The sequence below is a fragment of the Hipposideros armiger genome, unplaced genomic scaffold, assembly GCF_001890085.2.
Source record: "Hipposideros armiger isolate ML-2016 unplaced genomic scaffold, ASM189008v1 scaffold_341, whole genome shotgun sequence".
NCBI classification, from domain to species: domain Eukaryota; kingdom Metazoa; phylum Chordata; class Mammalia; order Chiroptera; family Hipposideridae; genus Hipposideros; species Hipposideros armiger.
Window position 1 is genome coordinate 180764 of NW_017731691.1, and position 12198 is coordinate 192961.

Here is a 12198-nt window from a genome sequence, read left to right on the forward strand (position 1 = left end):
TGCAGCCTACGCCGTCGCCGGCGACTCATGGCAGCCCAGCTCCAGGTTGAGCTGTTGTTCAGCATCTTAGCTGTGGAGGGCACTGTCACTGGCCCTCCTATGTGGGATCCGAACCGAGGCCCTCTGGCGTCCCAAGCCAGTTCTTAACCGTCGCGCCACTCGGCCGGCCTGATTTGTGTTTTTAAAGATGGCAATGCTTAATGCAAGAATGCTCAGGTTAAGTTCCTGATTTCAGTGGTGGTGGCAGGTAGTATGCAGTGAGGGGAAGCTTTTCTGATGTCCCTCAAAGTACAACCATGCAAGTGATTGTCTTCCTGAAAGACTAGGCCTGGCTCTAGCCTTCTCATACATCTAATTTTCACCACCCATGGTTATACTTAGGCCACAGAGGAGGGCTGAAATTTCCCTCTGAGATGCCCTTTTTGAACCTCTTCCCTTGGGAACACACAATTATGGATATCACTGCAAAACCACAACACTGGATACTCATTCTGTCCCCAGAAATCGTTCTTCCTAAACCCACAATTGCTCATTGAAAGCTATGTTTTTTTCTAGGAAGTGAAAGATGTTATGCCAGAGTTGCTCTCTCAAAGTTTCTGAGAACAACAAAGCATTGTTTGGTACCACCAGCATTTAGGCTTAGGACAATTATATAACGAATCAGCAGCATTATAATGTTGTCTCCCAGATGACTTATCTTGCATCATTGTTTCCAAATCTCTTAATCATCCAGAAAGCTATTATAGCTAGGGATTACCAAGTTAATTGAAGGGAAAAAAATCATGGAATTCAATAAAACCTCAATGGCCTTAAATCACCTACCACACCTCTCATGATTTTTTGAGTTATGTTACAGGTCATGGTTTTGTGGCTTTGTTTTAATGGTGGTGGTAATGAGAGATGAGGAGGAAAATTACTGCTTCATCTTCTACTAGCAATCCTAATATGCTGGAAAGAGCTCTGGATTTGAGTCAGAAAATCTGGGTTCGAATCCTGCTACCTGCATATCAAATATTTCCACTTTAAGATGAAGCACATGATTAAGCTGCCCAAGGAAAATAAAGAAAATATTTAAAAGATGCTTCCAAATCTTGTCCCTCATGCTCTGAAGAAGAAAAATCATGAGGCAAAATTATGTAAAACTAAGTGAATTAGAGCTATCATCACAAGGAGCCAACCAACTTGAGGTTTTTTTGTTTTGTTTTGTTTTTGGAAAGCAATATATTTTAGGTTCTAGAAAAACTGAAGCAAATTGTCAACAGAGTTCAAAAGGGATGTTTGACATTTTTGTTTAATTTAATTCTCATAACAATCTTGTAACATTTGTTTTATATTTAATAGATAAGAAAATTGAGGTTCAGGGAGGGGAGAGGACTTGGCCAAGGTCACGCACCTAGTGGATTGTGGAACTAGGACTCAGATGGGTCTGGACTCTAAATGCAGTACGCCTTTCACTGAATTGTACTGGCAGAATGTCCATTATAGGAGCAGTGTTTATGGGTTAAATTTTCTTCTAAAAAGTAGAGTGACAGAGTGACTTTTAAAAAATACATCTTATCACCCACAAGAAACTTACATTAAATAAAAGGCATAAATTTATCCAAGGTTATGAGCTGGTTTAAGACCTTTTATAGTTGATGCAAATGCCAGTAAAACAGTGATTCCTAATAATATAAGACAAAATAGGTATTGCTGTAAAATGATAGAAGATTAAACAAGGAAACCATGATAAAAAGTGAACAAAACCCAGTATTCTGATTTTTTATGCCCCAAACTACAAAGCAACTACATACATTTAAAAATAAAACTGACAGGGCCGGCCGAGTGGCGCGATGGTTAAGAAGTGGCTTGGGATGCCAGAGGGCCCCAGTTCGGATCCCACATAGGAGGGCCAGTGACACTGCCCTCCACAGCTAAGATGCTGTACAACAGCTCAACCTCGAGCTGGGCTGCAGAGAGTCGCCTGCGATGGCGTAGGCTGCAGCCCCTATGGCAGTGGGTTGCCATGGGCTACCGTGTGCAGCCAGCAGCCAGTGTGAGCAGCCAGCAGCCGGCGACTGATCTGCCTCGCCCGGAAAGAGCGCAATGATGGTGCCAACTTGGGCCAGTGAAGCAATGTCCTCCACAACTAGACTGAAGAACAAGAAGACAGCAACTTGTCTGTTCCCCTTCCCCCAATTCCCCAGCGCTGTTCTCATCCCTCAATTCCCCAATAAAATAAAATAAAAAATCTTAAAAAAAACCTGACAGAAATATCAGGAGCATCATGTTAAATTTAATTAGAGATATTAATATTTGAGATAGGACAGTTTGAAGAGTATATTAGGGTGATATACTGTAGGGTATATTACTCTTTCAGTAATAAAAATAAACCCCAACATTTCAGTGAATTAACACATTAGAGGTTTGTCACCAACCAAATAGTAGAATGTGGATATTCCTGGTTCATAGGCAGCTTTCTTTTCTGTACTAATTAAGAGACCAAGTTGCTTCCATTCTGTGTTTCCATTCAGTGTCCCATTCTCATAAGACTCCAGAGACCTTTGCTCTTGGCCATCAGAAAAGTAAAGAAGGATGGGAAAACCCCATCACTCTTCAGAGGCCCCAGCCTGGAAGTGACACCATATCAGCTCACATTCCATTGGAGAGAACATGATCATGCCTGAATGCAAATGTAGCTGGGAAATTTAGTCCCTGGTTTGGCAGCCACCATCAGGAACAATCCCACACTATGCAAGAGGTTGCAGGGTTGTTTTTGATAAATTAACTAGCCATTTCTGCTACAGAAAGGTAAAAATCAAACAATTAAACAAAATCCAACATTGAAAATAAGGCAGCATGTGTTCATGAGTTCATGGCCAGACTGGAGGGTAGATACAAAGCAACTAACTAGGAGGCTCATTACCTGAAGTGGCCTAAAGTTGAAGAAGAGTCGAAAGAGCAGATAAAGGTGTCAGATGGATGAAAAAGTTGTCAGATGGAAGAAAGACACATTCATTCACTAATTCCAAAGGGCCAGTTAAAGGCATTCTAGAAAAAACAGAATAGCAAAATCAGTAAGTGACTAGGAGAGTACAAACAAATAAACAAGCAACCTCCTCCCCCCACACACACCAAAACACAAATCAAAACAGGACAAGGTTTGAGGTTTGAGTAGGATTAGTTGTTCAGATCTTGTTTTTAAAAAAGGAGGATATGCTTCAAGGAAGTCCCTTTAAGTGGTGGCACCTGGTGAGGAAAACAGGAGCTAAAATGCCATTTTAAAGGAGTTTCACTGGGCTGGACAGTATTATCACATGGAGACAGCTTCATGATCAGGGCATAGAAACCAGTACTTTTAGTTAATACTGACATGTCACAAAAATCAGTCACATATAGAAAATACAAAAATTCATTTTGTAAATATAGAAAAATTCTATGTAACGTGTTCTCAGACTACAATGAAATAACATTAAAACAGGTAGCAAGAATGAAACTAAATAATAAACAACAATGTAGAATTGAAAAACCTCTCTTAGCTTATGACCAGGTCAAGGAGGAAATGCAATACAAAATGACAGAATATTTTTAAATGAAAATATAAAGAATTTGATAATATATGGAATGCTGTCGATGTACGGAATAAAGGAGAACTTATCACTGTAAATGCCTGTATTAATAAGAAAGAAAGAGTGAGAGAAACATAACAAACTAAATCTCCAAATCCCTTTTAAAAGGAATAAAGCAACCCCTCCAAAAATACAGAAATAGAAAAGCCAAATAAAAATCAACAAAATGGAAAAGATTAAAAAAAAACATTTGGTAAAAGAACTAGTTGTTTATCTGAAAAAATAGCAGAATTTTTGGCTGAATGATTTACAAAAAAAGAAAAATAACACAAAACATAGTAAATCGGAGACAAAAAAAGATTTAACAACGAATAGAAGAGAAATTGAAAACACTTGGGGCGATGTGCCCCTCTTCTCTGTTTCTATAGCACCGTGTGCATATTTCTATGAAAACATTTATTTTGCTGTACTTTATATATTTATTTGTCTGTCTTATTGTATTATCCAAGCTCCTGGCAGGAAACAGATGGCACACTCCAAAAGGTCTTATTGAAGAAACTAATAAAGGGACTATTTGCAATAATACCCACTGGGTTAAGTGAACCAACAGGGGAGGCTGAAGTACCCTGGGCTACCAACAGCAACAAGTCAGCCCCTCCCCAGCAGAAGTGGTATTAGGGGAACATGGTAAGAACTGGAGTTGAGAGGGAGGGGCTTCCTGACAGGAGCTGTGACGATAGGTAGAAGAATGAAGCCACCACCATACAGCCTGGAGGACAGGAAGCCAGGGGAATAAACATGTGACCCTCTCATACCTAGCGACCTCTCATTTCCTGCGGTTCCTCCCAAAGATAGAATCCTACCTGAAGCCAAAGGACAGAAGAGCCATGGTGACTGAGACCATAGATCCAGCGTCCCAGGGCACAGAGCTGTGCAGAGGACAGAGAATGGACTGGGGTGGGGCACAGGGGCCACAAACAGAGATTAACCGGCACACTGTACAATCGGACTGTGGAGTCCACGAGAACAGAGATTGTGTCATTCATTTTTGTGCCACCAGCACCTAGGAGCAATGATTCAAAAAGTGTTTTGTTAAATGAGTGAATGAATGAATTGAGTGAGCTTTAATTCTCAGCTATACGCTAATGAAAGTGATAACTGAGAGCTATGACTGAGGACCTATACAAATATATACAATGCCAACTATGACACAGGAAAATTAGCATGAACAGACTATTCACAGATAAAGCAATAGAAAGAAAGTATATAAAAATAATCTAGTTAATTATACTTCAGTAAAGCTGAAAGAAAAAATAAATAAAATGACATAAAATCAAGCACTTGGCTCTAATCGAATCACTGGAGAATTTTTCTAAGAAACAATCCTTCTAATTAAAGTCTGTACAAAAATATAGAAAAGGGTATACTATTAAACTTGTTTTATGCAGCAAATATGTTTTTATTTAAATGCTAAGAAACAGCTACCAAGCAAGAAAATTATAGGTTAGTTTCATGAATATGGATGCAAAAATTCTAAATATTGTAACAAAAAGAATACAATACAACAAAACTGCTCTGAGCTAGGTACAAAAATGTTATCACCTTAGAAACACTTTTAACATAAAGTATCAAATTAATGGATACATTCTAAAAAATTATATCCATTTGTACTTTCAAAAAATAGGCATTGAGTGTCTAGTATGTATCAGACACTGTTCTAGGCACTGGGATGCAACAGTGAACAAGATGGGGAAAAACCCTACTCTCTTGGCGCTTCCGTTCTCATGGGAGACAGACAACTAAGGCAAGAACAGTTGTTGCCTTAGTTGTGCTCTGATGAAATTAAGACAGAGTGGTAGGATAGAGTGTTATCAGAGGTGAGTGGTCACATTAGATAAGGTTATTAAGGAAGCCCTCTTTGGTAATGTTTGAGCTGAGGGAGGCCTGATATGTCATAAGATGGTGAGACGAGATTTCTTAAAATTTAAATCTTCCATTGCTTAAATGAAATAAAAAGGCGTGGAAGGTTTTCTTTCTTAACAGTATCATTATACATACCTCAAGTCAAGAGCCATAGGCACTGGGGATGCTATATTAAAAACATAAACATGACAAGGATGTCTCTCTCATCAGTGTAAATTAACTTTGTAATAAATGAGATTGAAGAAGAAGAAATGAGTTATAAATATGTGGAAGAAATACCACTTCTCTCAAATGACAGGATTATATAAAGAAGCCTAAGTCATCAACATAAAAGTCATTAAAAATAATGACTATGTTGAGCAAAGTAGTATAATATAACTGACGAAAGTCAGTTGCATCCCTAATAAGTGACACAAAGCTAGACAATATAATGAAAAAAGAGATCCACAACAATGACAAAATATTAAATACTTGGTTATCCACTTAATTTGGGAGAATAATGATATATTGAAAGAAAATTACAAAATGCCAATGGGAAAAGCAAAGGCAGACATGAATAAATGAAGCGATTTGCTGAGAAGAAAAAAATACTGGAGCTACCAAATACTGTAAATATAGCTAGGTTTACATTTACATATATATTTAATGCAGTACAGATGAAAGCCACTGAGGGAACCTTTATAGATTTTGGCAAGTTGTTAGAAAAATTCTTCTGGAAAAATACAATTATTATAGACTCATTCTTTAAGATTTTTTTGGGCCGGCCGAGTGGCGCAATGGTTAAGAACTCGCTTGGGATGCCAGAGGCCCCGGTTCGGATCCCACATATGATGGCCAGTGACACTGCCCTCTACAGCTAAGATGCTGAACAACATTTCGACCTGGAGCTGGGCTGCCGTGAGTCGCCGGCAATGGCATAGGCTGCAGCCCCTGTGGCAGTGGGTTGCCATGGGCTACCGTGTGTAGCCAGCAGCCGCCGTGAGCGGTCGTCCAGAAGCCGGCGACTGATCTGCCTCGCCAGAGAAGAGTGCAATGATGGTGCCAACTTGGGCCAGTGAAGCAACATCCACCACAACTAGATTGAAGAACAAAACGACAGCAACTTGTCTGTTCCCCTTCCCCCAATTCCCCAGCACTGTTCCTATTCCCCTAATTCCCCAATAAAAATCTTAAAAAAAAAAAGATTTTTAAACAAATTATCAAAACTATATATTTTTATTTATTTTTTTTTAATTTTTCTTAAAGATTTTTATTGGGGAATTGGGGGGATGGGAACAATGCTGGGGAATTGGGGGAAGGGGAACAGACAAGTTGCTATCATTTTGTTCTTCAGTCTAGTTGTGGAGGACGTTGCTTCACTGGCCCAAGTTGGCACCATCATTGCGCTCTTCTCTGGCGAGGCAGATCAGTCGCCGGCTTCTGGACGGCCGCTCACTGCGGCTGCTGGCCGCTCACGCTGGCTGCTGGCTACACACGGTAGCCCATGGCAATCCACTGCCACAGGGACTGCAGCCCACGCCGTCGCCGGCGACTCATGGCTGCCCAGCTCCAGGTTGAGCTGTTGTTCAGCATCTTAGCTGTGGAGGGCAGCGTCACTGGTCCTCATATGTGGGATCCGAACCGGGGCCCTCTGGCATCCCAAGCGAGTTCTTAACCATCGCGCCACTCGGCCGGCCCAAAACTATATATTTTTAAATGCTCATGGAAATATTAATACCCCAGAATATAATTGATGTATTAGAAATGTTCATGGAAATACTCCAGAATTTCAGAATAGGATAATTTAATAACTCAACATATGCCAAACCAGAAACAACAGAGTAATAGTAAAGAAATCACTACTTAATTAATAGATTTCAGTATGGGTAAAAGTAATTTAGATCTATGGCCTAAATCATAGAGTAAAATAAATTCTAGATGATTCAAACACTTAAATATTATATTAAAAAAATCAAGAAGAAAATGCACTAACAGTTTTACCTCAGCTACAGAGGTATCAAATAAATGGAAGCTATCATATATCACATTTTAATAGATATTTGTGCAATGACATAAAACAAATATAAATATTTTTAAAAGTTGCAAGCTGGAACTAATGTAAAACAATATTAGATGTCAACTATAATTAAAAAACAGTCACGGAGATATATAGTACAGCATAGGGAACACAATAATATTGTAATAACTATGTACCGTGTCAGATCAGGGTTGGGGTTGTCACTTTGTGAGGTACACCTGAAACTAATTTCAAAAATAAATAAGTAAATAAAACAAAAAAAAGTTGCAAGCTGGAAATGCAAATGTAAGATACAATCAGTAAGATTACAGTATTGCAATGTATGTAGAATTGAGAAGATATGAAATTAACATAACAGATGCCATAGAAAAAATAGTCAAAGGAGATGAGCAACGTGTGACATGGATCATGCTGTGATCACAAAATATGGTGAATGGTGCTGCCAAGTGCCATCCGATGGAAAGGCAAAGATCTTCAACATGGGAAGAGGTGCGTCAAACCTTAGTAACAGTGTGTGACAAGTTTCAACTTGTTTGGTGCAGTCAGCTGGGTGTGAGCTATGGTTGAGAGAAGGTGTGTTTTAAAGTGTGCCGTAAATCATCCTCCATCATGACAACACTCCGTTGTCATACATCGCTCCTGGTATGTGGCAATTTCTGTCAAATAAAAACATTATGGTGTGTCCTCATCCACCTTACTCACAAGATCTGGCACAGTTCAAATTCTGGCTCTTCCCCAAAGTCAAAATGATTCAGGACATTGAAGCAGCCACAACACCTCATATATCTTTAGAGAAATTCTATTCAGATACTTGGCTCATGTATTAATTGGGTAGATTGTCTTTTTTTTAGTGATTTTTTTATTGGGGGATTGGGGGAGGGGAACAGTGTTGGGGAATTGGGAAAGCGGGACAGCCAAGTTGCTATCCTTTCTGTTCTTCAGTCTAGTTGTGGAGGACATCGCTTCACTGGCCCATGTTGGTATTATCATTGCGCTCTTCCGGGGTGAGGCACTCTGTCGCCAGCCATTGGATGACCACTCACCACGGCTCCTGGCAGCTCTCCTTGGCTGCCGGCTGCTCATGCTGGCTGCCAGGCAGTCATGGTAGCTCATGGAAGCCCACTGCAGCCCCACTGCAGCCTACGCCGTTGCTGGCGACTCATGGCAGCCCAGCTCCGGTCGAGCTGTTGTTCACCATCTTAGCTGTAGAGGGCGCAGCATCACTGGCCCTCACGTGGGATTTGAACTGGGGCCCTGCTGTTCAGAGCTCACGCTCCCAAACCAACTCTTAACCAACACGCCACTTGTGTTGGATTGTCTTTTTATTGTTGCATTGTAAGAGTTCTTTCTATACTCTGGATGTTCAATGCTTATCAGATAAATGACTTAGAAATATTTTCTCCCATTCTGTGGTTTTTAATTTCACTTTCTTGATTATGACTTTCACAGCACACAAGGTTTTTATTTTTTTGACTTTATTTTAGGTATGGAATGCATCACTCAACTCTACAGTAAAAGCGTAGAAGGCATTAGCTAGGCTTGGTTTTGCATTAAAGCTTATAAAGCTTATAAAGCTTATAAAAAATGAGTCAAAATTTGTCAGTTACTTAAATATTTTATAATTTTTATTTTTTAATTAGAGTTGAAATACAATATTATATTGGTTTCAAGTATACAACACAGTAATTAGGCATTTATGTAACTTATGAAGTGGCCACCCCAATAAATCTAGTACCCATCTGACACCATACATAGCTATAACAATATTATTGACTATAATCCTTATGCTATATTTTACATCCCCTTGACTATTTTTTTTTAGCTGAGCCATCCTGCCACCTATTGGCAGCTCAGTGGCTGCTCAGCTCGGGCCAGTAATCGAACCGCTGTTGCTCAGAGCTCAAAGTCTTGAGCAAGCTCTTAACCAACTGAGCCACTCGGCTGGCCCCTCCTCTTGACTATTTTGTAACTATCAATTTGTACCTCTTAATCTCTTTACCTTTTTAACTTATCCCCACAACCTCCCTTCCATCTGGCAACCATCAAAATGTTCTCTACATCTATGAGTCTGTTTCTGTTCTGTTTGTTTGTTTATTTTGTTCTTTAGATTCCACATATAAGTGAAATCACATGGCATTTGTCTTTCTCTATCTGGTTTACTCCACTCAGCAAAATGCCCTCTAGGTCCATCCATGTTGGTGCAGATGGAAAGATTTCATTTATTTTTTATGGCTGAATAACATTCCATGTACCACCTCTTCTTTATCCAGTCATCCATTGATGGACACCGAGGTTGCCTCCATATCTTGGCTATCAATAAATAGTGCTGTAATGTCCCTTCAAAGTACTGTTTTGGGTTTCTTCAGATAAATACCCAGAAGTGGGATTACTGGGTCCTTCTTTGTCTCTTGCTATAGCCTTTGTTTTCAAGTTTATTTTCTTTGGTATAAGGGTATAAGTATTGCTACCTCAGCTTTTTGTTTGTTGATTGGTGGATTCATTTCTATTTTCATGAAGTATCTTCTCCTATTCCTTTACTTTCAGTCTGTGTGTCTCTTTTGATCTGCAGTGAGTCCCTTGTAGGCAGCATAAGTAAGGGTTTTGTTTTCTTATCCATTTAGCCACCCTATGTCTTTTGATTGGAGTATTTAATCCATTTACATTGAATAATTGTTGATAGATATGTAATTATTGCCACTTTATTATTCATATTTTTTATCCTTTTTTTCTTCTTCTTAAAGAATTCTCTTCAGCATTTCTTGTAATACTGGTTTGGTGTTGATGAACTCCTTTAGCTTTTTTTTTGTCTGGGAAGTTCATTAGCTGTCCTTCAATTCTCAATGATAGCTTTGCTGTGTAGAGTAATCTTAGCTGTAGGTCCTTCTTTTTCATCACTTTGAATATTTTCTGCCAATCCCTTTTCACCTGCAAAGATTCTGTTAAGAAATCAACTTATAGTCTTAAAGGAGATCCCTTGTAGGTAACTAACTGCCTTTCTTTAGTCTAGGTGCTTTCAAGATTCTCTGTTTATAACCTTTGGCATTTTAATTATTATATGTCTTGGTGTGGGACTCTTTGAGTTCACCTTATTTGGAACTCTCTGTACTTCCTGGACTTGTAGTCAATTTCCTTTGCCAGGTAAGGAAAATTTTCTGTCATTATTTCTTCAAATAGGTTTTCAATTTCTTTCTTTCTCTCTTCTACTTCTGGTACCCCTAATGTTGGTACACTTAATGTTGGCTCAGAGACCCATTAAACTATTCTCATTTTTTTTCTTTTTTTGCTTCAAATTGTACTAGTCTCTTTTTGTTCTTTTGGTAGTCTCTTCCAGAGTTAACTACTTCTGCTTGCAGGTGATGAAATGTGTAAGGAATCCACTTCAAATGTTGGCTGTGCTGTGAGTATGGTCTTTCCCTTCACTTCAACTCTGAATTAAGACTATTGATCTTTGTTTTTTCATATTCCAGTCCCAGAAGTAGCTTTCATTGTAGAAGTTATCTGAAGACAGCCTTACAGTTTATAGTAGTAGTCTACCACCAGACTCTAGCTTCGCCAGGAACACTACACAGGATGGATTTAAATATGTATTTAATCAAGAGTCATTCTCTCCAATTAGTTTAAATGTATGTTACTTTTAGACAACCTACATGACATGTTTTTCTTAAAAACAATGATTCCACTTCAAATAAATCAAGGTCAAAATAAACGAACGGATCAAAGTAATATCATTCCCATCTGTCCTAGTCCTGGTGTATGGATGAAAAGCAGCACCCAGTTATGATGATGACAGGTAATGGATCCAAATGGCTAACTTTGTTAATATTTTTCCAATTCTAAACCATCCTTTAAGAAAATCATATATGGGGTCACACCATCCTCACAGTCGTCCAGCAGAGCAACCCTGCCATCTGGATTCATGTTTTCACCAATAAAGAACTGGTAGTTTTTGAAATTAGTAAGGATGTGCTTGATTTGTTCTGCAGCCCCTGTCATAAAAGGTTCTATTCTTTCTGATCTCTGTTCTTCAATTTTCCCTTTGATTGATTTTATGTAATCTTTGATGTACTCCTTGTAGGCTCCTTTTGTGAAGCTGGTTTCCTGCAAATGATGGTTCATGACATTATCAACACTACTGACTACTGTGCTTTTGGTACCTTCCCCCTCGGAGCCTTCAGTGTAGGCATTTCCACAAATAAATGAGTCATCAATATTATCCTGTGTCCTACTGACCATCCTCTCCTCCACCTCCAGTCACAGCCTGTCTGTGATCTAAATCCTGTAGATGTTGGAAAATGTCTCATCATAGCTGATGAAGTCCCGGTAGATAATCTTGATGGTGGCTGAAAGGAGATGACAGCCATACTGGCTTAGCAGGAGCTTGGAGTGGGCACGATCAGCTGGAGCAGCGATTGGGGAGAGGGGGGAGCAGGCGGAAAAGATAGATTATTTTTTGCTGTTCTGCTTGGGTGTTTTCCACTACCTTATCTTCCAAATTGATGATTTGAACTTTTGTTTCATCTAATCTATTGTTGATTCCCTCTAATGTATTCTTCATTTCAATTATCATATTCTTCATTTATGACTCGTTCTTTTCTTTTCTTTTTTTAAAGATTTTTATTGGGGAATTGGAGGATGGGAACAGTGCTGGGGAATTGGGGGAAGGGGAACAGACAAGTTGCTGTCCTTTTGTTCTTCAGTCTAGTTGTGGAG

General features: G+C 39.2%; 1 pseudogene; it reads right to left on the reverse strand.

Moving 5' to 3' along the window:
* Positions 1-11304: 11304 nt before the first annotated feature.
* On the reverse strand, positions 11305-11736 carry LOC109392635 (translationally-controlled tumor protein pseudogene; annotated as a pseudogene).
* Positions 11737-12198: the final 462 nt, after the last annotated feature.